Below are 25,204 nucleotides of genomic sequence, written 5' to 3'. Positions count from 1 at the left end.
CAGAACCCATGTGCTTTGTTTTGGAATGTTTATGAACATGATGTATGAGTTGAAGTTTTAAATGTGCCTGTTTAGATTGTTCCTACTGCCTGCTATGAAAGTTATATAAATCAAATAAGATACATGGTGATTAAAATTTTTTTCTAAACTTCCATGTAAATATTAATTCTTATCATTTCAAAAAGTGTATGTGTATACATTATGTGTGCGTCTTAATATCATCACCTGTGGAGATGAAACTAGAGTTGTGCCTGCGTTCTCTTTCATCATGCCTCTTTATGAGTCCCATATCTCCTTTCCATGTTAATTTTCCACCTTAGGTTTTTTGCTAATAAGGTAAAGGTAAACTGTTGTTTAATTCAATGGCTAGCCTGCACATGTGTTTGGCCCTCACCACTTAGAGTTGCACTTATCATTTGGGAAATTATCAACTATTAATATTTTCTTTATTTTTTAATTTACTATTTTATTTGTTCTGTTTAGTTATACATGACACTAGAATGTATTTTGGCATATTATACATACATGGAGTATAACTTTCCATCCTTGTGCTTGTGCATGATGTGGAGTTACACTGGACATGAATTCATATGTGAACATAGGAAAGTTATGTTCAATTCATGTTACTCTCTTTTCTCATTCCCCTCCGTTTCCTTCATTCTCCTATATCTAACATACTTCTATTTCTTCCTTACCCCACCTTATTTTGTGTTAGCGTCTGCATATCAGAGAGGATATTCAGCCTTTGGTTTTCTGGGATTGGCTTATTTCACTTAGTATGATAGTCTCCATTTCTGTCCATTTATTTGCAAATGCCATAATTTAATTCTTCTTTATGGCTCAGTAATATTCCATTGTGTATATACACCACATTTCTTATCCATTCATCTATTGAAGAACATCTATGTTGGTTCCATAGTTTAGCTATTGTGAATTGAGCTGTTATAAACATTGATGTGGCTGTGTCACCGTAGTATGTTGATTTTAAATCCTTTGTGTATAAACCTAGGAGTGGGATAACTGGGTCAAATGGTGGTTCTATTCCAAGTGTTCTGAGGAATCTCCATATTGCTTTCCAGAGTGGTTGCACCAGTTTGCAGTTCCCCCAGCAATGTATGAGGGAACATTTTTCACCATATCCTTGCCAACATTTATTCTTATTTGTATTCTTGACAATTATTATTCTGACAGGAGTGAGATGAACTCTCGATGCCATTTTAATTTGTATTTCTCTAATCACTAGAGATGTTGAACATTTTTTATGTTTGTTGTATGCTATTAATATTTTAAAAATAGTACAATCCTCACAGGTTAGGTAGAAGTTGCTCACATTTGCTCTTCTTATGTTCCATGGTGATAACATAGTCATAAATTTACACATAGCTTAGAGGAGAACTAGAAAAATACAGTTCTTCTTTGGGCAGCCCCATTCCAAAAGATATATGATATTGTAAGAGGAGGAGAAAACATTTTACTGAGTATCTAGCAGTGTCTGCTTTTTGTCTAGCCACCAAAATTCAATGTTAATTCTGCTCTTGATATGCTCCTTCCTACCCCAAAGATGACAACCCCAAACCCATCTGGCTACTGTGCCCAACTTGAATTGTATGTCTGGTTGACATGCAGTTGTCTCTCTCAGATTCAGATGTAGCTCCTTGTGGTCCAGTGATTCATTAACAGAAAGAATACCATCTGTGTTCTCCAACATCTGACAAGCCATGGTTTAACAGAAACTGGATGGTTGTAGATGAGATGTCCTTTTCTTAAGCATCCCTTGGACCTTCCACTACCATAGGTCTTGGTAGGGATGGAATGGGAAACTAATTATTCTGAAATCTCAAAGGAGATTTAGGTAACTGAAAAAAAGAATATTGCTTTATCATGCTAGGAGAAAGTAGCATTAGACAGAAAGAAAAATCCTTGGTGACAAAAGGCACTCTTTTTGGTGGTAATATGTGAGGACAGACACTAGTTAAATAAAGGTTTTAGTGGAAGTGTTGCAGGAGCAAAGTGAGATGAGAATTCAGAGCAAGATTAAATAGCAGCTCTTTTAAAATAAGAACTGCTTGACTAGGTCATCTTGATGTGTCCATTGAAAGATTAGTATATTTTGATGAATAACTTTTGACAGAACCACATCAAAAAGTTAAAACCTTCTGCCCAGTGCTGTGGCACTCACCTATAATCCCAGTGGCTCAGCGTGTTGAAGCAGGAGGATCATAAGTTCAAAGCCAGCTTCAGAAAAGTAGTGAGACCCTAAGAACCTTAATGAGACCCTGTCTCAAAATGAAAAATAATGGGTTGTGGTTCAGTAGGTAAGTGCCCCGGATTCAATCTCTCATACCCCAACCAAAGTGAAAGCATTCCTTTGTATTACATATATACATATATATAAATTTGTATGTATATGTACATATTTATGCACACACAGACAACTCCACCTTTGATGCTCTTTTCTTTCATTCTCCTGTTAGGTGATGTGGACATTATGTATTTCCCATTGTGTGCTTCCTATATTTTTATATAATTCAGACCATATGTTGGTCTAAGTCAGGCATCTTCCTGATGGAGTAAAATAATTCTAAAGATCTATTTAAAAGTAGTTGAAATGAAAACAGTGATAGTTCATCTAAAAGTAGTTTAAAACATGCATGGGGATTTTAAAGTAAATTCTACCAGTAGTGTAGATCTGAAGATCCAGTTCATGAGGTGGGGAGGAGGGACAGAAAGGGGTAGGATCACCTGTTTGAACAGATTTCCTGCAAGGAGGGTGTTCTGTATTTTGGCATTTCTATCAAGCTTGCTTGGGAGTTGTTGACAGTTTTGTTTAGTAGGAGTTTGTCACTTTAAGGGAAAAGCAGGAAGTTAAAAGTGAATGTGGAGAGTAGGGGAGCAAGAGATTAGAGGACCATTCTGTCTCCAGAGGGAGTAAATAGGCACTGCCTATAACAGAAGCTGAAAACTACGGAAGTTGTAGATGATTTTTTTATTCAGATAACACCCTCAATACATAAGCAGTCTCATGCATAAGCAATTGTAACCAGACATGTCTATCCAATCCTGTTAAAGGTCAAGTGATTAGGAGCTCAAGCATACATGTAAAGTATATCTGTCCACCCGCTAGGTGGCTGAACTGATTATCATACTGCCAATTGTAAATGCTTCCTGCTTTTCTCCAGGCATAATCAGGACGCCATTTGCTCTCTACCAGTTGCCATCTTTAGATGCACGTGGTGTAGCACTGGGCCCCGGGTCTCGCCTGCCACAAGAATTACCTGCTAACAACTCCTTCCAGGAATACCACCCTCCAATCTTCAACATTACTTTTTCTATTAAAAATCATAGAGCTATTTTTTCTGACATTCCTTGTCCTTGAACAAGGTATAAAATTTGATAGTGTTGTTTGCTGTAAACTTCTTGCTTTGAGAAGTTCAAAGTCCTTTGTCTTCCAGAAAAGGGTAGAGGGCACCTGCAAATGGGTTTTCTTGTCCTTACGCATTCTCAGTTTTAAAGTTAAATTGTTTTAATATGCACATCCAACCCTACAACTTGTTAGTAACCATTGATAATATCATCTATTTAAATGGTATGCTTATTAAGTGCCAAAAAGTATCAGTCACCTTCATTGATCTCTTACTTGGTTTACTTTAAAACTCATTTTCTGGACAAGTGAACAGAATTGAGGTGTCACAGGTATATTTCACATCATAAAAACTAACACAGTGTTGGCCAGCTACTTAAAAGTGGCCTTATGACATTTCTTAGTTGAACAAATGTGTTACATCTTGGCTCCAGTTTGGAAACTAATTCTGACTATAGTCTTATTCAATTTAAAATGAATCCCCTTAGCAAATCCATATGCCTTTATCATAATCAGATGTGGGCTGAAAACCCTGTTAATTTGTTTTTAATAACAGAAAATTCTACTCTTGAAATCCAGTCACACCTTAGTGTAGAGGTTAAGAGCATTGTTTTAGATTCGAAGACTCTCATTTATAAGAAGTATGGCCTAGGGCAAATCATTAAACCTCTTTGCCCACCTTTTTTTTTTTTTAATCTTTAGGAAGGGATAATAGTAATACACCCTTTGTACAGTGATCATAGGGAGTAAGAGAATGGATAATTACATCAATCACTTATAAAAGTGACAGCTCTGCATATGGTTACATGTCAGTAATTATGCATGCCTAGAGTGAGACCCCCACATTTTGAGTCTCCTTAAGCAACCTAGCCAGATTTGGCAATTACTGAACAGCAGTGAAATCAATTGAGGCAGGGATGATGTTAGGAGTGTAGCCGTTATTCTACCTGATTATTAGTTTTGTGGTTTTTAAACTCTAAGGGATTTGCTGAATATACAGTATGGGGATTTCTTTTTTTATTATCCTCTGGGCAAAATTTCAACATCTTATGAACTGCTTCTATAAAAAAAATAAACTTTCATCATAATGCTCTGACTTCTCTGACTTTTCTTAACACAGACATACCTATATGGTTCACTATTATATTCTAATACCAAGAATGATGCCTGGCATATGCTTCCTACCCAATATATTTATGTTTAATAAGTGGATTTTTGAGAAGGAAGCCGTTCTGAGTGGCTGCTAAGAGTGCTTATGGAGCTATAGACCCTCCTTTTCACATTTTTCAGTAATATAGCTGTGGAGACTGAGGTATTATAAACATTCTTTAATGGACAGAATATATTTCACGTGTTTCTGGTGGTTACCTTGAGAACTTTTTCCTGAGATGTACTTCTCTATCAGTCCCATGATCATTATTTGGAGTCTAGCTCTCCTTCCATCCCCCAAAACTTTTTTATAATTTGTTAGAGGTTCCATATATAGAATTGATCTAAGCATGTTGAAATTCCACCTCCACTGGTAGGTGTCCAATAAGAACACTGCAAATTCAGGGTTTCTATTTTCTCATTTTTTTAGTGACAGTTTCCTGGGATTCAGTATATTTTTATTTTCTTCTCTGGTAGTATCACTTGTACTTTCCTATCATGATTCCTCTTTCATTTTTCTAGCTGCCAAACAGATGATTTATCAGACACCACCATTTCTATTTTCTGATCATGTTCCACCTACCAAACTGGTATTGTCTCCTCCTTGTACAGCTGAATACTTTCTAATAATAATTATATGAGCTCTCAAGACATTAATTTCAATCAATTCTTGACCTCCTCATTAACATTAAATAAGATTGATGGTAGAAAGTAGGTTGTGATATGATATATATATCAGTTTACTTTGATGTTACCTTATGAATGAAATTACTTGAAAAGTTAATAAATTTCTTTCAAAATGCTAAGGATTTAATAAGTACTCAATGATATAAAATAATCTTGATATTTTTGAGTCAAACTGCAGATCTAAAAATCATTAAATCATGCTAAACTGTGCTTTACAAACTTTAATGTACACATGAATTATTGGAGATTCTCATGAACTAATTTGGAGTATACCAAAATTTTCCATTTCTGATAAGCCCTAAGTGATATTTATGCTGATGATCAGATAACTATTTCACAAAGTAAAGTTTTAAAGTATAGCAGATAGACAAATAGATGCCATGTGGGCACAATATAATCTAAAATGTTACTGTTACTGTTTAATCAGAAAATTAAATAATATACAGCCTTTAATGAAATGTTTTTTAAAAAAACATAAATTTCAACTCCTCCTTTCTCAAAAAAAAGGCAAAAAAGAGAATAAGACAACAAATGGATTGAAAAATCACTTAAAAGGATATAGTTGTTCACTTTTCTACATATTTAAGAATTAATCACTGGGAGAACATTAACAAAAAATGATGTCAGTCCATTCATGAGATTCTGGTTGTGTTGATCTGGAGTCCCAATAAAGCACTCTGCTAGGTAATATAGGAAACATGAACAGCTAAAATGTTAATTATGGCAGAGATATAGTCATAAACACAACTTAAATGAATACTTTGGTTGAAATAGGTAAAGTAAATAAGAATAGATTTGAAAGGTGACTCTGAAAACCTGATTAGCAGTCAAAAAGAAATAATTATGGGGCAGACAAATGAGTATGGTCAATTCTGGACTCCTAGACTAAATAATTCTTTAATAAGAATTAGGAGGAAAATAAACCTGAATGTGGACAAATCCAACACTCTCTTTTGTGGATATTTAATGTTTTGTAATACCCACTCTCCTAATATTTATTCACTTCTGTAATACAAAGGAAGGAGAGGGTCCAAATTGTTTAAGGTGATTTTCTAAAATCAAAAAGAATTTAAATGTAATAGATTTGAAAACCTGTGATTTTTGACATTTCAGTGACAGAATAATAGGCTGGATTCATATTGCATTATTTTATTGGATTACCACCTTAACCCCATGAAGTAATTAATTGGAAATTTTTGAGGAAGCAAAAAGTTTGTTGAAGAAAGGAAGACAATGAATTAGGGATTAATGTCATCTGAACCAGGGTGTCTCTGTTTTCATGTGCGTCTGAATCATTTGAGGATTTTGTTATGTTAGTTCTTATTTAGTAAATCTAGGGAGGGGCCTAAAATTCTGAATTTCTAACAGTGTCCCTAGTGATACCCTTTGTGCTGGTTCACAGACCATACTTTGGGAAGCAAGGATCTAGAACAGTGTTTCTCAAATTTCAGTTATTTTTTCTTAAGCATTTAATTGTTTTCTTTTTATTTTATGAATAATGCTGACAGTAACATCCTTTAACAATAATCTATGTTTACAAGTCTGAATATTTCTTTATAAGGCTATGTAAATTTCAAGGATTTTTATATACATTGCAAAATTACTCAGAAAATATTGTACTAACTTATACTCTCCCTAATATGTTTTGATCTAACCCATTTTTACTCATTTAAATGACTGTACCCAGCAATAGTAACAATGGGGTAAATAACAACTTATACTGGAAAGAGACTTAGTACATTTTCTTGAGAGCAATGTCTCAATATATATGAAAATTCTTGAGACTTATTCATTCATCTTGGGAGTTCTCACTTGGAATTTCTTGTGATTGACATTCAGTGAGTGCTAAGACTAAATTTAATATGACTACTTTGTTCACATGTTTAGAACTTTAGGTGGGATAGCTAGAATTTTTGGGGGCTATTTGTATATTTCTCTCCTAGATATTTTCTTCCATGTGCCTAGGTTGGGCTTCCTAAAAGTATTGTGGTCTCAATGTAGTTGGAGGTTTTATGGTAAAGATTTAGAATATCCCCAAAAAGCCCAGATGTTCAAGTCTTGGTATCCAATGCAGCATTGTCCAGAGGTGGGTCTTTTTGAAAGTGATTCATTCATTAGGGTTCTGACATCATCAATGAATTAATTGGTTGATAGCTGAATGGATTACTAGGCAGTGGTAGACACTGTAGGCAGGTGGGACATGGTTGAAAAGCAGATCACAGGTTCAGGGGGGTTACCTTTGGGGACTCTATCTTGTTTGGGCCTCTTCCCCCAACCCCTGCTTTCTGGCTACCATGAACTGAGAAGATTTCCTCTGCCATACCCTTCCACCATGATTTTCAGCCTTGCCTGAAGCCAAAAGCAGTGGAGCTGAAACCTCTGAATCCATGAGCCAAAATAATTCTTTCTTATTGTCAGGTATTTGGGTCACAGCTACAAAAGCTAACTTCTTACATGTCTGCTAGGTTCCACTAAAGTGAGCCTTCTAAGACACCCAGGTGGAAGCTGTGAGACTACTTATTACTTAGTATTGAAAGTCATTCAGTGGCATTTCAACTGTATACTGTTGGTCAAAAGCAAGTCATAAAGATACTGAGATTCAAGGGGAAGGAACTATACAGAGGCACAAGTACTGGGAGGTGTATGGAGGTGGTGTATGTGTGCATTTGTTGGAATTGGCATTTATTTCAGGAAATTTTTTAACTATTCACTGCCTATTTGTAAATCATGATATTAGTAATCAAGTTGCCATGAATACTTCTAATTTACTGCAGGAAAACCCTGAAGGAGGGATACTCAGTATTTACAAATTGGTTATCATCAATTCTTCTAAGGAGATGGTGTGCTTCAGTTACTACAGCATCCCAGATCATTATCTTAACTTCATGCACAATTCCTAGGTCCTTGAGCATTTCAGGATATATGCAAAAGATTTCAACCTTTTAAAGTATATCCAGTTCAAGGTAGGCAGTTTTGTGGGTTTCTTTGTGCTTGAAGTTTTTCATCAAGTAAATGAATAATGTGTCTTCATTTACCAGTGCTTATGTGTAAATATTAGCTTGATATGCTCAAGTACAAAGACCCCACTTTTTTTCTCTCTCTAAAATACCCCTGGGAAAGTCTCTCATATATTTTGGTTGCAGATACAGAAAGATACCTGCCACCAGTATTTTCATTATCTTCATTTCACACTCTGCTTATAATAAAGGATATGCGGGGAATTAATAGGTATGGGAATTTTAAATCTTTCTGGATCCACAACTTTTCCACTATTGCTTTATTCTTTTATACTTTCTGATGCACTTTTCATATATTATTTTATGTGATCACCAAAACCACATGGTAAAGTACTTAGTGACTGGGAAGTTATTGAGGAAGCAAAGAAGTTAAATCTGGTGGAGAGAGAAAACTGAATTAGGAAACAAACCCTGAATTCTTACCACTAATTAACTTGTGACCTGAGATGAGTTAGTTTCTCAACTTGAATTTATCATAATTTTCTTTTTATGTGAAAGAGGACGATTGTACTGTATGACTTTTGGTTCCTTTCTTCCCTAAAATCTGCTGTGATTTTTCCATAATTTATAATCATGACCATAAACAGATATATCACCTGGCTTGAAGCCAAAACCTTCCATCTCTTTATGTTTAGCAACAATAATAAAATGGTATTATCTGGTGACAATTTCCAAAGCCAGTCAGTTACAGCACAGTGGTGCATCTCTGACCTGTTCAAGTGACAGTTCTTGAACAAGTTTGTTACTGTACTAAGCAGTGATGATGCAAAGACAAAAAATAAGTAGCTTAAGTAAGTAACTGTGTTTAAAGACACAGGAAAATGAAGAAAATTATTATTATACATATAAGTAATCAATCAAATGATAAGTGCTATAGAGATCTATTCATTGCAGCTCAGAAGAGGGATGTTTAACCCATCAGGGAAAAGGAATCAAGTTCCAGAAAAGATTTTTAGAGAAGATAATGTCCAAGCTGAGTCTTGAGTAGAAAGAAGTCTACCACATGAATAAGGAATAAAAGGAGGATCCAAGTAGAAGCACCAGCTTGTGTAAAAACACATGACAGGAACTATAAATAATACAGGATGGTTAAGTCTTAGTGTCTCTATTATTCAACCAAGACATTATAGCCAAGGCCCTAGAAGCTCATTGGAATGCATTCTTGATGTTTCCTTAGGCTGGCAGAGTAACCCATATTTATTGCTTTTTTTGAAAAACTAAAATTATACCACTATTTTTCTATCTCAAAGCCTCTTTCTCTATAATTACTTGTAATGTGGGCATATGTAAAAGGCAAAGAGAGATTTCTTTAAAGAAATAAGAGCCACTGAAATATTTTCCTGCTCTAACATTAAAGGGAGCCTCATAGTCACATGTTTGAGGTTAGTCAAATAGAACAGGATTTTAGTGTCAGAAGACATCAGAGAATTTGGGGATGTCTGGTGTTAGTGGACAATTGTGGGTTTAGTGCACAGAGTGTCACAGAAGTACAAGACAAATTAAGGATTTATTCAAGTGCTACAATGCCTTAAGGCAGAGACTAAAAGTTCTCACAAATTCTAATTTTCTAGAGACACAGGAGAGTACATTAGTCTGTCAACTCCATTTTACTATATCTGCCTTATAGATGTCTTCTCATTCGGACCACAACCTCAAACAAAACTGTTCTTTATGGAGTATGAGAACCAAATATTCTTGCAAGGACCCTAATGATATGATGGTTCCTGCAGTATCAACCTTTTGTGTAACATTTTGCAGGATAAGTCATGTCTGGGAAGATATACATTGTACTGGCTATGGTTACAGTCCCCTGTGTATGTTACTTTGCTTTTAGACCACTGTGTACAGTGTTAAGAAGAGGCCTGATTTTTCTACTTCAGGCCAATGGGAGGTGCTCACTGAGTGTGATGGGAAAAAGGAGGTTAATGTCTTTGATGGAGTCATGCTTTGCACTGGCCATCACACTACTGCTCACTTACCCCTGGAAAGTTTTCCAGGTGACCTACCAGAAAGGAGGTTGACCCTCAGCCATTACTTTGACACTGAGAAATAAAATGTTGTGGCCTGAGTAATTTTTACTTTGGGGTGAAATAAGACTTACCCTAATTGTGTGTGTTCCCTTGAAAATGGGATACTTTGTTCTATTGCCATTTGGGCAATGGTAATTTTAGAGTTTAGAGGTCTGTGAAGAATCATGTCACCATGTAATGCCATTTCAGTAAAGGCTGGAAAACATACAGAATGGTGATCTCTTAAGATTATAATGTGAACTGAAAAATTCCCTTTGGCTGAGTAGTATCATAGCCATTATAATATCATGGTGATGTTGATGTACAAACCCATCTGCACTGTCAGTTGTATAAAATTATAACTCACACAATTATGTATGTGGTGCATAATAAAAATAAACAACTATGTTACTGGTTTATGTATTTACTGTACTACATTTAGCTTAGAGTGTACTGTTTCTATTTATAGAAACATTTACTATAAAGCAGGTTGCCATGTTACACCAACTAGCCTCACATGTCTCATGTTTATTGTGGGAATTGATTGCATCAGGAGGCCATATCGAGTGACTGGCCTAAACAATCTATGCTTATGTAAGTACTTCTGTGATGTTTTCACAAAAATTAAATGAAATTACAGCAAATTTTGGGGATCGTATGTATTTCTGACAAGTAGAACATGATTATATTTAGTTTCACAATGACTTTGGTCTTCTTAAGGATCAAAAAGGAAGACTGTGGAACTCTTATACAGCATTGCTTCACATGTGGAATTTTTTAGTGATTGAGGAAACAAGCAAATATTGAGTTTCTAAGGGTTAAATGAAAGCTTGAATAATTTAGTTTCAATTGGGGCCTGAACTTTCTTTTCTAAAATATGCACTTTATGTGCTTTTATTCCTTGTGCTTTTAAAATACTGCTCCATTTATGTACAAATTGCATTCAGTAAAATGGATAAGTCTCAAGTTCATCAATTAGCTAACTTATTAGGTCTCTATAAACTCATTGACTACCACCAAGAAAGGGACTGGAACATCTTTATAACCCAAGAATATTCCTCATGTCTCTTTCCAGTTGATTCCAACCAAACTCCAGAGGCGTTATTTGGTCTAGGATTGCATAGTGTCTGATTTGGGCACTGCTAATATTGATCTCCCTTAAAGAAAGGGTTTTGGAAACCTATAGGGGACTATAAACCTATAGGAGGAAATCTGCAATACCCCAGATCTGCACTGCTAGAGGGGAAGATACACGAACAACATGAAAAAAAGGGAAGAAAATGATCCAAACAAATCTAGATTCTATAGTAAGAGAATCCAATGACAGTATGTTAGAAGAAATGTCAGAAAATGACTTCAAATTATACATGATTAAGATGATTCACGAAGCAAAGGATGAAATAAGAGAGCAAATGCAGGCAATGAATGATAATACCAGTAAGCTGAAAGAGCACCTGCAGGAAGCAAAAGATCATTTCAACAAAGACATAGAGATTCTCAAAAAAGAAACCAACGGAAATCCTTGAAATGAAGGAGTCAATAAACCAAATAAAAAACTCAATGGAAAGCATCACCAACATACTAGACCACTTGGAAGACAGAACCTCAGACATTGAAGACAAAATATTTGATCTTGAATATAAAGTCGCCCAAACAGAGAAGATGGTAAGAAACTATGAACAGAATCTCCAAGAACTATGGGACATCATGAAAAGACCAAATTTAAGAATTACTGGGATTGAGGAAGGCACAGAGATACAAACCAAAGGTATGAACAACCTATTCAATGAAATAATATCAGAAAATTTCCCAAACCTGAAGAATGAAATGGAAAATCAAATATAAGAGGCTTACAGAACACCAAATGCACAGAATCACAACAGATCCACACCAAGGCACATTATAATGAAAATGCCTAACATTCAAAATAAAGATAGAATTCTGAAGGCCTCGAGAGAAAAGATGTAGATTACTTATAGGGGGAGACCAATACGGATAGCAGCAGACTTCTCAACCCAGACTCTAAAAGCTAGAAGGGCCTGGACCAACATATTTCAAGCTCTGAAAGAACATGGTTGCCAACCAAGAATCCTACACCCAGCAAAACTAACCTTCAGATTTGAAGATAAAATAAAATCCTTCCATGATAAACAAAAGTTAAAAGAATTTACAAATAGAAAGCCTGCACTACAAAATGTTCTCAACAAAATATTCCATGAGGAGGAAATGAAAAACAACAATGGAGGTCAGCAAGGGGAGGAACTACCTTAAAGAAAAACCACTCAAAGGAGAAACCAAGCCAAATTAAAGACCAAAAATAAGCCAAATGACTGGGAATACAAATTATTTCTCAATAATAACCCTGAACGTTAATGGTCTGAACTCATCAATCAAAAGACATAGACTGGCAGAATGGATTGAAAAGAAAGACCCAACAATATGCTGGCTGCAAGAGACTCATCTCATAGAAAAAGACATCCACAGACTAAAGGTGAAAGGATGGGAAAAAACGTACAATGCACATGGACTCAGTACAAAGGCAGGGGTTTCCGTCCTTATATCAGATTAAGTGGACTTCAAGCCAAAGTTAGTCAAAAGGAATGAAGAAGAACATTTCATACTGCTTAAGGGAGCCATAAATCAGGAAGACATAATGATAGTAAATATTTATGCCCCAAACAATGGTGCATCCCTGTACATCAAACAAATCCTTCTCAATTTCAAGAATCACATAGACCACAACACAATAATTCTGGGCAACTTTAATGCACCACTGTCACCACTAGAGAGATCTCCAAACAAAATCCAACCAAAGAAACCATAGAACTAAATAACATAACAATAACCTAGACCTAATAGGCATATACAGAATATTCCATCCATCACCAAGTGGATACACTTTCTTCTCAGCAGCACATGGAACCTTCTCGAAAATAGACCATATGTTATGCTACAAAGCAACCCTTAGGAAATGCAACAAAAATAAAATAGAGATACTGCCTTGTGTTCTATCAGATCATAATGGACTGAGAGTAGAAATCAATGACAAAATAAAAAAGGAAAATTACTGCAACACATGGAGACTAAATAATATGCTATTGAATGAAACATGGATAACAAAAAACATCAGGGAAGAGATTAAAACATTCTTAGAGGTCAATGAGAATGATGATACAACATATCAAAATCTCTGGGACACTATGAAAGCAGTACTAAGAGGAAAATTCATTGCATGGAGCGCATTCCAGAAAAGAATAAAAAGTCAACAATTAAATGACCTAACATTACAGCTCAAAGCTCTAGGAAAAGAAGAACAGAATAACAGCAAAAGTAGTAGAAGACAGGAAATAATTAAAATCAGAGCTGAAATCAATGAAATTGAAACAAAAAAACAATTCAAAAAATTGACAAAACAAAAGTTGGTTCTTTGAGAAAGTAAACAAAAGAGACAAACCCTCAGCCACACTAACAAAGAGAAGGAGAGAGAAGACTCAAATTACTAAAATACATAATGCAAAAGGAAATATCACGACAGACACCACTTAGATACATAACATAATGAGAAGCTACTTCGAAAATCTGTATTCCAACAAAATAGAAACTACCGACGACATTGACAAATTTCTAGAGACATATGCTACTCCCAAACTGTACCCGGAGGACATACACAACTTAAACAGATCAATATCAAGCAATGAAATAGAAGAAGCCATTAAAAACCTACCATCCAAGAAAAGCCCAGGACCAGACGGATTCTCAGGTGAGTTCTACAAGACCTTCACAGAGGAACTCATTCCAATACTTCTCAAAGTATTCCAGAAGATAGAAAAGGAGGGTTCCCCACCAAACTCATTCTATGAAGCTAATATCACACTCATAACCAAACCAGGCAAAGATACATCAAGGAAAGAAAATTTTAGACCAATATCCTTGATGAAAAATGCATTCGACAAAATACAACACCCTTTCATGCTCAAAACACTAGAAAAAAATAGGGATAGTAGGAACATACCTGAACATTGTAAAGGCTATTTATGTTAAGCCCATGGCCAACATCATTCTTAATGGAGAAAAACTGAAACCATTCCCTTTAAAAACGGGAACAAGACAGGGATGTCCTCTTTCACCACTTCTATTCAACATTGTCCTCGAAACTCTAACCAGAGCAATTAGGCAGACAAAGAAATTAAAGGGATACGAATAGGAAAAGAGGAACTTAAGCTGTCACTATTTGTGGATGACATGATTCTATATTTAGAGGATCCAAAATCCTCCTCCAGAAAACTTCTAGACCTCATCAATGAATTCAGCAAAATAGCACGCTATAAAATCAACATGCATAAATCTAAAACATTTTTATACACAAGCAACAAAACAGCTGAAAGGGAAATGAGGAAAACAACTCCATTTGTAATAGCCTCAAAAAATAAAAAATAAAATACTTGGGCATCCATCTACCCAAAGACGTAAAAGATATCTATGATGAAAACTACAAAACATTGAAGAAAGAAATTAAGAAAGACCTTAGAAGATGGAAAGATCTCCCATGTTCTTGGATAGGCAGAATTAATATTGTCAAAATGGCCATACTACCAAAAGTGCTATACAGATTCAATGCAATTCCAATTAAAATCCCAATGACGTACCTTACAGAAATAGAGCAAGCAGTCATGAAATTCATCTGGAAGAATAAGAAACCCAGAATAGCTCAAGCAATCCTTAGCAGGATGAATGAAACAGGGGGGGAGGGTATCGCAATACCAGAACTTCAACTATACTACAAAGCAATAGGAACAAAAACAGCATGGTATTGGCACCAAAATACACAGGTAGATCAATAGTACAGAATAGAGGACACAGACACAAACCCAAATAAATTCAATTTTCTCATACTAGACAAAGGTGCCAAAAATATGCAATGGAGAAAAGATAGCCTCTTCAACAAATGGTGCTGGGAAAACTGGAAATCCTTATGCAACAGAATGAAACTAAACCTCTCTCTCTCACCCTGCACAAAACTCAACTCACAATGGATCAAGAACCTTGAAATCAGACCAGAGACCCTGCATCTTATAGAAGAAAAAGTAGGTCCAAATCTTCACCTTGTTGGCTTAGGATCAGACTTCGTTAACAGGACTCCCATAGCACAAGAAATAAAAACAAGAATCAGTAACTGGGATAGATTCAAACTAAATAGCTTTCTCTCAGCAAAGGAAACTATCAGCAATGCAAAGAGAGAGCCTACAGAGTGGGACAATATCTTTGCCACTCATACTTCAGATAGAGCACTAATTTCCAGAATATATAAAGAACTCAAAAAACTCTACACCAAGAATACAAATAACCCAATCAACAAATGAGCTAAGGAAATGAAAAGACACTTTACTAAAGAAGATCTACAAGCAAACAACAAACATATGAAAAAATGTTCACCATCTTTAGTAATAAGAGAAATTCAAATCAAAACTACACTAAGATTTCATCTCACCCCAATTAGAATGGTGATTATCAAGAATACAAGCAACAATAGGTGTTGGAGAGGATGTGGGGGAAAAGGTACACTCATACATTGCTGGTGGGGCTGCAAATTAGTGCAGCCACTCTGGAAAGCAGTGTGGAGATTCCTTAGAAAACTTGGAATGGACCTACCATTTGACCCAGCTATCCCACTCCTCAGCCTATACCCAAAGGACTTAAAATCAGCGTACTACAGAGATTCAGCCACATCAATATTCATAGCGGCTCAATTCACAATAGCCAGACTATGGAACTAACCTAGATGTCCTTCAATTGATGAATGGATAAAGAAACTGTGGTATATATATACAATGGAATATTACTCAGCCATAAAGAATAATAAAATTATGGCATTTGCAGGCAAATGGATGAAATTGGAGAATATCATGCTGAGATAAGCCAATCTAAAAAATCCAAAAAACGAATGATCTCACTGATAAGCGGATGATGAGATGTAATGGGGCGTGGGAGGGGAGCAAGAATGGAGGAAGGAAGGACTGTATAGAAGGAAAAGAGAGATGGGAGGAGTGAGGGGAAGAAAAAAATAATGGAATGAATCAAACATCATTACTCTATGTAAATGTATGAATATGCAAATGGTATGCTGTTATTCCATGTACAAACAGAAACAACACGTATCCCATTTGTTTACAATAAAAAATGAATTTTAAAAAATAAAACTGATAAACTTCACCCATAAAAAAATGCACTTTATGTATATCCTAGAGTATACAGAAACATATATAGTCTAATTGAAATGGGAGTATGTATCCAAAGGAATGAAAAAACAAAAGAGAATGACAGTTTTCTGAGGCAGTTTGGATTTGTGAGTCTGCAAATACAAAAAAAAAATGTACTTACAACAAAGGAACCACAAGTTACTATTCTGGGACTATGGAAGAAAAAAATAAGCAAAAGTATTCAGAATGACAACAATAACTGAATAAAGGGAGATCATATGGATAATATGTTCTTCAACTTTAAATTCTACAAAAGAATGATTTTACAAATGATATACATCATATAAACTATCATTCAAAAATTATTTTATCTTCTCTTGCAGGAATTGAGAAGTTCAAAGGACAGTACTTCCATAGTCAAGACTATAAAAACCCATAGGCATTGGCAATTATAATTGTTGGGAATTCTGGAGGAGATCTGGCTGTAGAGATTAGCTACCCAGCCAAGCAGGTTTGAGTCAATGATTTACTTTGCTTCATTCTATCTTCAGTCTTATCAAGAAGGTAGACCCAACAGAGTATGGATGGCTGCACATTGCCCATCAGCACCAGTGGCAAATATGGGGCTTGGTTTCATTGCCTCAATTGGCATCATGATTGATGCTAATTGGCATCATGATTATTGGTTATAGTTCCACTATTCAGTTGGCTTTATGCTAAGGAATAAGGTCACTGGTTCAGACTGCACTCAGAATCCCAGTTAGGGCTGGGGCTGTAGCTCAGTGACAAGGCCTGGCATGTGTGAGGTACTGGGTTTCATCCTTAGCACCACAGAAAAATTAACAAATAAAACAAAGGCATACTGTCCATCTACAACTACAAAATAAAAGTTTTCTTAAAGAATCCTAGTTAGCCTCTCCCTGGCTTTCATGAAGACCAGGTATTTGCTGGAAGAGGTTGTACAAATGCAATATTGAGAGTGTGAGCTGTCCATTGGCCAGAAGAAATGCCATGTTCTCATATAAAGGAAGGCACATTTTGGTAATTAAAATTTTTACTTAATAGAATGTTGGGTGAGTTTCCTTTTTGCCACTCAAATGGAAAAAAAAAGAAGCAATCTAATCTTTCCAAAAACATATGGATATCAGCACTTACCCATTGAGCCACTGCCCCAGCCATTTTTATATTTTATTTAGAGACAGGGTCTCTAAATTAGGGCCTTGCTAAATTGCTGAGACTGGATTTGAACTCATGATCCTCCAGCCTCAACCTCTGAAGCCACTGGGATTATAGGCATGCACCACTGGGCCCAGCCTATTTCATGATTTTTAATGAGTCCTATAAGTGGTAAGTCCCAGTGAAGTTCAGAGGATGGAGAGAAAATTCTCAGCCTGAAAGGTCAGTGGTGTTCTCATAGAGGAAGCCAACTTGATCTGGATCTTAAAAATGAATGGACTGAGGAGAATTTAAAAGAGGAGAACTATTCAAGTACAGTAACTATAAACAGAAACATAGTGGTGGATCACAGTGAGATATATTCTTGGACAGTGTTTGGGAAGGAAAATGACAGGAATTTTTTTAAAAGATTGTACAGAAGTAAAATGCCACACTAGTGAGTTTGAACTTAATCTTGAATAAAGTGGAAGTGCTTTCAGATTGTGAGCCAGAATAATAAAAGTAAACAATATTTTCCATGCCTTAGGTATTCCTCAGCACCAGGAGTGGGGTTTGGATCCTGAATTGTATAGGGGACCATGGATATCCTTCTGATGTGGTACATTATTCTGAACTTAAACATATCAAAGGTATGTGGACAAGCATTAACAAATACATTTTTAGAAAAAAATATGAGTCAAAGATTTGATTATGAAATGTTTGGACCGAAGCCTAAAAACAGGTATGTTCTCAGGATAGGAATGGAGTTGATAATGGCTAAGATACAAGATCAAGTATTGTTCACACAGGCTAACAGAGCTATCTCTACCCATACATTAAGAAAATCCAGCTGCCAACCGGCTGAGCTTCACCCAGTGGGAGAGACTCACCCCGCTGCTCTATGCTGGTCCAAGTCTCTCAGTACCTCCCCTTCTTGAATCCTGAGTTCTGGAGCGACATGAGATGCAGTCACCCTCTAGTCTGTCATCTTGGATCTACACTTTCTTATTTAAGGTCTCTGACCAGAACTTTGCAGAGGAAGGCAGCCCAGCCCAGGTGGTAGCTGTAAATTGAGGGGAACCTCTAGGAGGGAACTGACCAGCGAGACCTCCCCACCGGGTGAGTCTTCCCTGCTGGGTGAGGTTTCCCCACAAGGACGGTAAAACCAGAGACACAGACCCAAACAGGCCTTGCCTCAGCCCGCAGCCTAGGTCCCCTTTGGATGACCATTGGTCAACAAGTGGAGGCACCTCTGCCCACTAGCAGGGATTGTACCCCACCTGAAGTCCACCACTCCTAGAGAGGCAGTTTCCTTGTGGAGCACCGCATTATCAACTTCCTCCAAGATTTCAGCCTACTGAAGGCTAAGGGGGGATATATATATAGAAATGTTCAGGGACATTGTAAGTCAATAGAGGAAATCTGCAATATCTCAGTGGTCCACTGATACCTGAACAATATGAGAAAACAAGGAAAGAAAATGCCCCAAACAAATCTAGATGTTACATCAATAAAACCCAATGACAGCATGGCAGAACAAATGACAGAAAAGGAGTTCAGAACGTATAATTAAAATGATCAGAGAAGCAAACGATGAGATGAAAGAGCAAATGCAAGCATTGAATGATCGCACCAATCGACAGTTAAAAGAGCAAATACAGGAAGCAAAAGATCATTTCAATAAAGAGTTAGAGATATTGAAAAAAATCAAACAGAAATCCTTGACATGAAGGAAACAATAAACCAAATTAAGAACTCCATAGAAAGCATATCCACAGGATAGAACACCTGGAAGACAGAACCTCAGACATTGAAGACAAAATATTTAACCTTGAAAACAAAGTTGAACAAACAGAGAAGATGGTAAGAAATCATGAACAGAATCTACAAGAACTATGGGATATCATGAAAAGGCCAAATTTAAGAATTATTGGGATTGAGGAAGGCCTACAGAAACAAGCCAAAGGAATGAACAATCTATTCAATGAAATAATATCAGAAAATTTCCCAAATCTGAAGAATGAAATGGAAAATCAAGTTCAAGAGGCTTACAGGACTCCAAATACACAAAATTACAACAGACCCACACCAAGGCACATTATAATGAAAATACGAACATACAAAATAAAGACAGAATTTTAAAGGCTGTGAGAGAAAAGAACCAAATTACATTCAGGGGGAAACCAATACGGATAGCAGCAGACTTTTCAATCCAGACCCTAAAAGCTAGAAGGGCCTGGAACAACATTTTTCAAGCCCTGAAAGAAAATGGATGCCAACCAAGAATCTTATACCCAGCAAAACTTACCTTCAAATTTGACGATGAAATAAAATCCTTCCATGATAAAAAAAAAAGCTAAAAGAATTTACAAAAAGAAAGCCAGCATTACAAAACATTCTCAGCAAAATATTCCATGAGGAAGAGATGAAAAACAAAGAAGTTAATCAGCAAAGGGAAGAATTATCCTAAAGGAATTGTCAAATAAAGGAGGAAACAAGTTGTGTCAAACAAATAAATAAATAAAATTTAAAAAATGAACCAAATGACCGGGAAACTAAATCATTTCTCTATAATAACCCTGAATGTTAATGGCCTGAATTCATCAATCAAAAGACATAGACTGGCAGATTGGATTAAAAAGAAAGATCCAACAATATGTTGCCTGCAAGAGACTCACCTCATAGAAAAAGATACCCATAGACTAAAGGTGAAAGGATGGGGAAAAACATACCATGCGCATGGACTCAGCAAAAAAGCTGGAGTATTCATCCTCCTTTCCGATAGTGTGGACTTCAAGCCAAAGTTAGTCAGAAGGGATAAAGAAGGTCATTTCATACTGATTAAGGGAAGAATAAATCAGCAAGACATAACAATCATAAACATCTATGCCCCAAACAGTGGCTCATCCATCTATGTCAAACAAATCCTTCTCAATTTCAGAAACCAAATAGACCATACACAATAATACTAGGTGATTTTAACACGCCTCTCTCACCACTGGACAGATCTTCTAGACAAAAATTGAACAAAGAAACCATAGATCTCAATAACACAATCAATAATTTAGACTTAACAGACATTTATAGAATATACCATCCAACCAAGAGCGAATACACTTTCTTCTCAGCAGCACATGGATCCTTCTCTAAAATAGACCATATATTATGCCACAAAGCTAATGTTAGCAAATACAAGAAGATAGAGACACTAGCATGTATTCTATCAGATCATAATGGATTGAAGTTAGAAATAAATGAAAGAGTAAAACACAGAAACTATTCCAACATCTGGAGATTAAACAATATGCTATTATATGATGAATGGATAACAGAAGATATTAGGAAGGAAATTAAAAAATTCTTAGAGGTAAATGAGAACAAAGAAACATCATATCAAGGGGTTTTCAAGATGGCGGCCTAGAGGGTGGCTGCATTTCGTGTTGCTCCAGGACTCAGGATTCAAGAGAGGAGATATTGGGATGCTTGGGACCAACTCAAAGCAGCCGGGTGACTCTCACCCCCTGGGGGGGCATCCCGGATGGGACGGGGGTCCTGGAACACAGGAAACTTTGTGAAGTAGAACTGCCGGCGAGACGCCCCTCCCCCCGCTGGAGCAGTGAACTCGGATAGCTGGGAGCGCTGTAGAGGAGGCCGCTCGGCACAGCGCTGGGACTCGGAGCAGCCACTGGGGCTCCGGCGGCTGCCCGGGGGAGGAGTGGCGGGGAGAACTGTGTGGACTCAGGACACCGGGGCCTGCCCTGAGGAGGAGGAGAGGAGCGTGGCCACTTGGATTCGGAGAGACTGCACCAGAGCTGCAGGCAGTTGCCAGAGAAGGGGCTGCGTGGCGAGCTGTTTGGACTCTGACCACTTCTGAACCCCGGGGCCTGCCTGGAGGAGTAGGAGAAGGAGGAGAAGGAGCGCGGCGGGTCCTTTGGACTCGCAGTGACTGCATTAGCGCTCCAGGCGGCTGCTCAGAGGAGAAGGCGAGTGGTGAGTTTTTTGGTCTTAAAGTGACAGCTCCTGAACACAGGTGGGCTGCCTGGAGGAGAAGCGTGGTGGGACGCTTGGTCTTGAGTGGCCGCACCAGAGCTCCGGGCGGTGCCCAGAGGACCCGTGCAGCGGGTCACGTGGATTCAGAGCCACTCAGAGGGACTGCTCCTGAACACCCGGGGGTTATCTGGAGAAGGAGGAGGAACGGGGAGGGTCACTTCGACTCGGAGTGATTGATTGCCCCGGGCTACGGGTGGTTGGTGGGAGGAGGAGGCACGAAGTGAGTTTCTTGGACTCCTAGTGACCGCACCGGCATACTGGGCGGCTGTCTGGAGGAAGAGGCCTGTGGCGGGTCTCTGGGACTCAGAGCGATTGTTCGGGGCCACAGGTGGCTGCTCAGAGGAGGGGCCACGCAGCCAGGCGATTAGGTGCAGAACAGGGTCCCAGGATCTAGGAGGCTTCTGGGTGGAAGAGCCGCACAGAGACAGGCTTAGGGCGGAGCGAAGGTTCCAGGCATATGGGCAAATTCTCTGAGGAGGGGCAGGCTAAGGAGATTCATCTGCGAAGGGTGAGGCTCCCAGGCCCAGGAGGTAGGGCCGGGCCCCTGGAAACTTTGCAGAGGAAGGCAGCCCAGCCCAGGCAGTAGCTGTAAATTGAGGGGAACCTCTAGGAGGAAACTGACCAGCGAGACCTCCCCACTGGGTGAGTCTTCCCTGCCAGGTGAGGTTTCCCCACAAGGACGGTAAAACCAGAGACACAGGCCCAAACAGGCCTTGCCTCAGCCCACAGCCTAGGTCCCCTTTGGATGACCATTGGTCAACAAGTGGAGGCACCTCTGCCCACTAGCAGGGAATATACCCCACCTGAAGGCCACCACTCCTAGAGAGGCAGCTTCCTTGTGGAGCACCGCATTATCAACTTCCTCCAAGACTTCAGCCTACTGAAGGCTAAGAGGGGATATATATAGAAATCTTCAGGGACATTGTAAATCAACAGAGGAAATCTGCAATATCTCAGCGGTCCACTGATATCTGAACAATATGAGAAAACAAGGAAAGAAAATGCTGCAAACAAATCTAGATGTTACATCAATAAAACCCAATGACAGCATGGCAGAAGAAATGACAGAAAAGGAGTTCAGAATGTACATAATTAAAATGATCAGAGAAGCAAACGATGAGATGAAAGAGCAAATGCAAGCATTGAATGATCGCACCAATCGACAGTTAAAAGAGTAAACACAGGAAGCAAAAGATCATTTCAATAAAGAGTTAGAGATATTGAAAAAAAACCAAACAGAAATCCTTGACATGAAGGAAACAATAAACCAAATTAAGAACTCCATAGAAAGCATATCCAATAGGATAGAACACCTGGAAGACAGAACCTCAGACATTGAAGACAAAATATTTAAACTTGAAAACAAAGTTGAACAAACAGAGAAGATGGTAAGAAATCATGAACAGAATCTACAAGAACTATGGGATATCATGAAAAGGCCAAATTTAAGAATTATTGGGATTGAGGAAGGCCTAGAGAAACAAGCCAAAGGAATGAACAATCTATTCAATGAAATAATATCAGAAAATTTCCCAAATCTGAAGAATGAAATGGAAAATCAAGTTCAAGAGGCTTACAGGACTCCAAATACACAAAATTACAACAGACCCACACCAAGGCACATTATAATGAAAATACCGAACATACAAAATAAAGACAGAATTTTAAAGGCTGTGAGAGAAAAGAACCAAATTACATTCAGGGGGAAACCAATACGCATATCAGCAGATTTTTCAATCCAGACCCTAAAAGCTAGAAGGGCCTGGAACAACATTTTTCAAGCCCTGAAAGAAAATGGATGCCAACCAAGAATCTTATACCCAGCAAAACTTACCTTCAAATTTGACGATGAAATAAAATCCTTCCATGATAAAAAAAAAAGCTAAAAGAATTTACAAAAAGAAAGCCAGCATTACAAAACATTCTCAGCAAAATATTCCATGAGGAAGAGATGAAAAACAAAGAAGTTAATCAGCAAAGGGAAGAATTATCCTAAAGGAATTGTCAAATAAAGGAGGAAACAAGTTGTGTCAAACAAATAAATAAGTAAAATTTAAAAAATGAACCAAATGACCGGGAAACTAAATCATTTCTCTATAATAACCCTGAATGTTAATGGCCTGAATTCATCAATCAAAAGACATAGACTGGCAGATTGGATTAAAAAGAAAGATCCAACAATATGTTGCCTGCAAGAGACTCACCTCATAGAAAAAGATACCCATAGACTAAAGGTGAAAGGATGGGGAAAAACATACCATGTGCATGGACTCAGCAAAAAAGCTGGAGTATTCATCCTCCTTTCCGATAGTGTGGACTTCAAGCCAAAGTTAGTCAGAAGGGATAAAGAAGGTCATTTCATACTGATTAAGGGAAGAATAAATCAGCAAGACATAACAATCATAAACATCTATGCCCCAAACAGTGGCTCATCCATCTATGTCAAACAAATCCTTCTCAATTTCAGAAACCAAATAGACCATAACACAATAATACTAGGTGATTTTAACACGCCTCTCTCACCACTGGACAGATCTTCTAGACAAAAATTGAACAAAGAAACCATAGATCTCAATAACACAATCAATAATTTAGACTTAACAGACATTTATAGAATATACCATCCAACCAAGAGCGAATACACTTTCTTCTCAGCAGCACATGGATCCTTCTCTAAAATAGACCATATATTATGCCACAAAGCTAATGTTAGCAAATACAAGAAGATAGAGACACTAGCATGTATTCTATCAGATCATAATGGATTGAAGTTAGAAATAAATGAAAGAGTAAAACACAGAAACTATTCCAACATCTGGAGATTAAACAATATGCTATTATATGATGAATGGATAACAGAAGATATTAGGAAGGAAATTAAAAAATTCTTAGAGGTAAATGAGAACAAAGAAACATCATATCAAGGGGTTTTCAAGATGGCGGCCTAGAGGGTGGCTGCATTTCGTGTTGCTCCAGGACTCAGGATTCAAGAGAGGAGATATTGGGATGCTTGGGACCAACTCAAAGCAGCCGGGTGACTCTCACCCCCTGGGGGGGCATCCCGGATGGGACGGGGGTCCTGGAACACAGGAAACTTTGTGAAGTAGAACTGCCGGCGAGACGCCCCTCCCCCCGCTGGAGCAGTGAACTCGGATAGCTGGGAGCGCTGTAGAGGAGGCCGCTCGGCACAGCGCTGGGACTCGGAGCAGCCACTGGGGCTCCGGCGGCTGCCCGGGGGAGGAGTGGCGGGGAGAACTGTGTGGACTCAGGACACCGGGGCCTGCCCTGAGGAGGAGGAGAGGAGCGTGGCCACTTGGATTCGGAGAGACTGCACCAGAGCTGCAGGCAGTTGCCAGAGAAGGGGCTGCGTGGCGAGCTGTTTGGACTCTGACCACTTCTGAACCCCGGGGCCTGCCTGGAGGAGTAGGAGAAGGAGGAGAAGGAGCGCGGCGGGTCCTTTGGACTCGCAGTGACTGCATTAGCGCTCCAGGCGGCTGCTCAGAGGAGAAGGCGAGTGGTGAGTTTTTTGGTCTTAAAGTGACAGCTCCTGAACACAGGTGGGCTGCCTGGAGGAGAAGC

The 25,204-nt window shown here is 38.1% G+C and overlaps 1 long non-coding RNA gene across 1 annotated transcript; it reads left to right on the top strand.

Moving 5' to 3' along the window:
* Positions 1-8,072: 8,072 nt before the first annotated feature.
* On the top strand, positions 8,073-16,866 carry LOC306652686. The gene is made up of 3 exons (XR_013761507.1): positions 8,073-8,160; positions 10,049-10,211; positions 16,804-16,866. It is a non-coding gene; the product is annotated as an uncharacterized lncRNA (long non-coding RNA).
* The last annotated feature ends 8,338 nt before the right edge of the window (positions 16,867-25,204 follow it).

This window comes from Sciurus vulgaris (assembly GCF_902686455.1).
Source record: "Sciurus vulgaris genome assembly, contig: HiC_scaffold_442_arrow_ctg1, whole genome shotgun sequence".
NCBI classification, from domain to species: Eukaryota; Metazoa; Chordata; class Mammalia; order Rodentia; family Sciuridae; genus Sciurus; species Sciurus vulgaris.
Note: the sequence above shows the minus strand (reverse complement) of the source record. Positions and strands in the feature narration are given on the sequence as shown.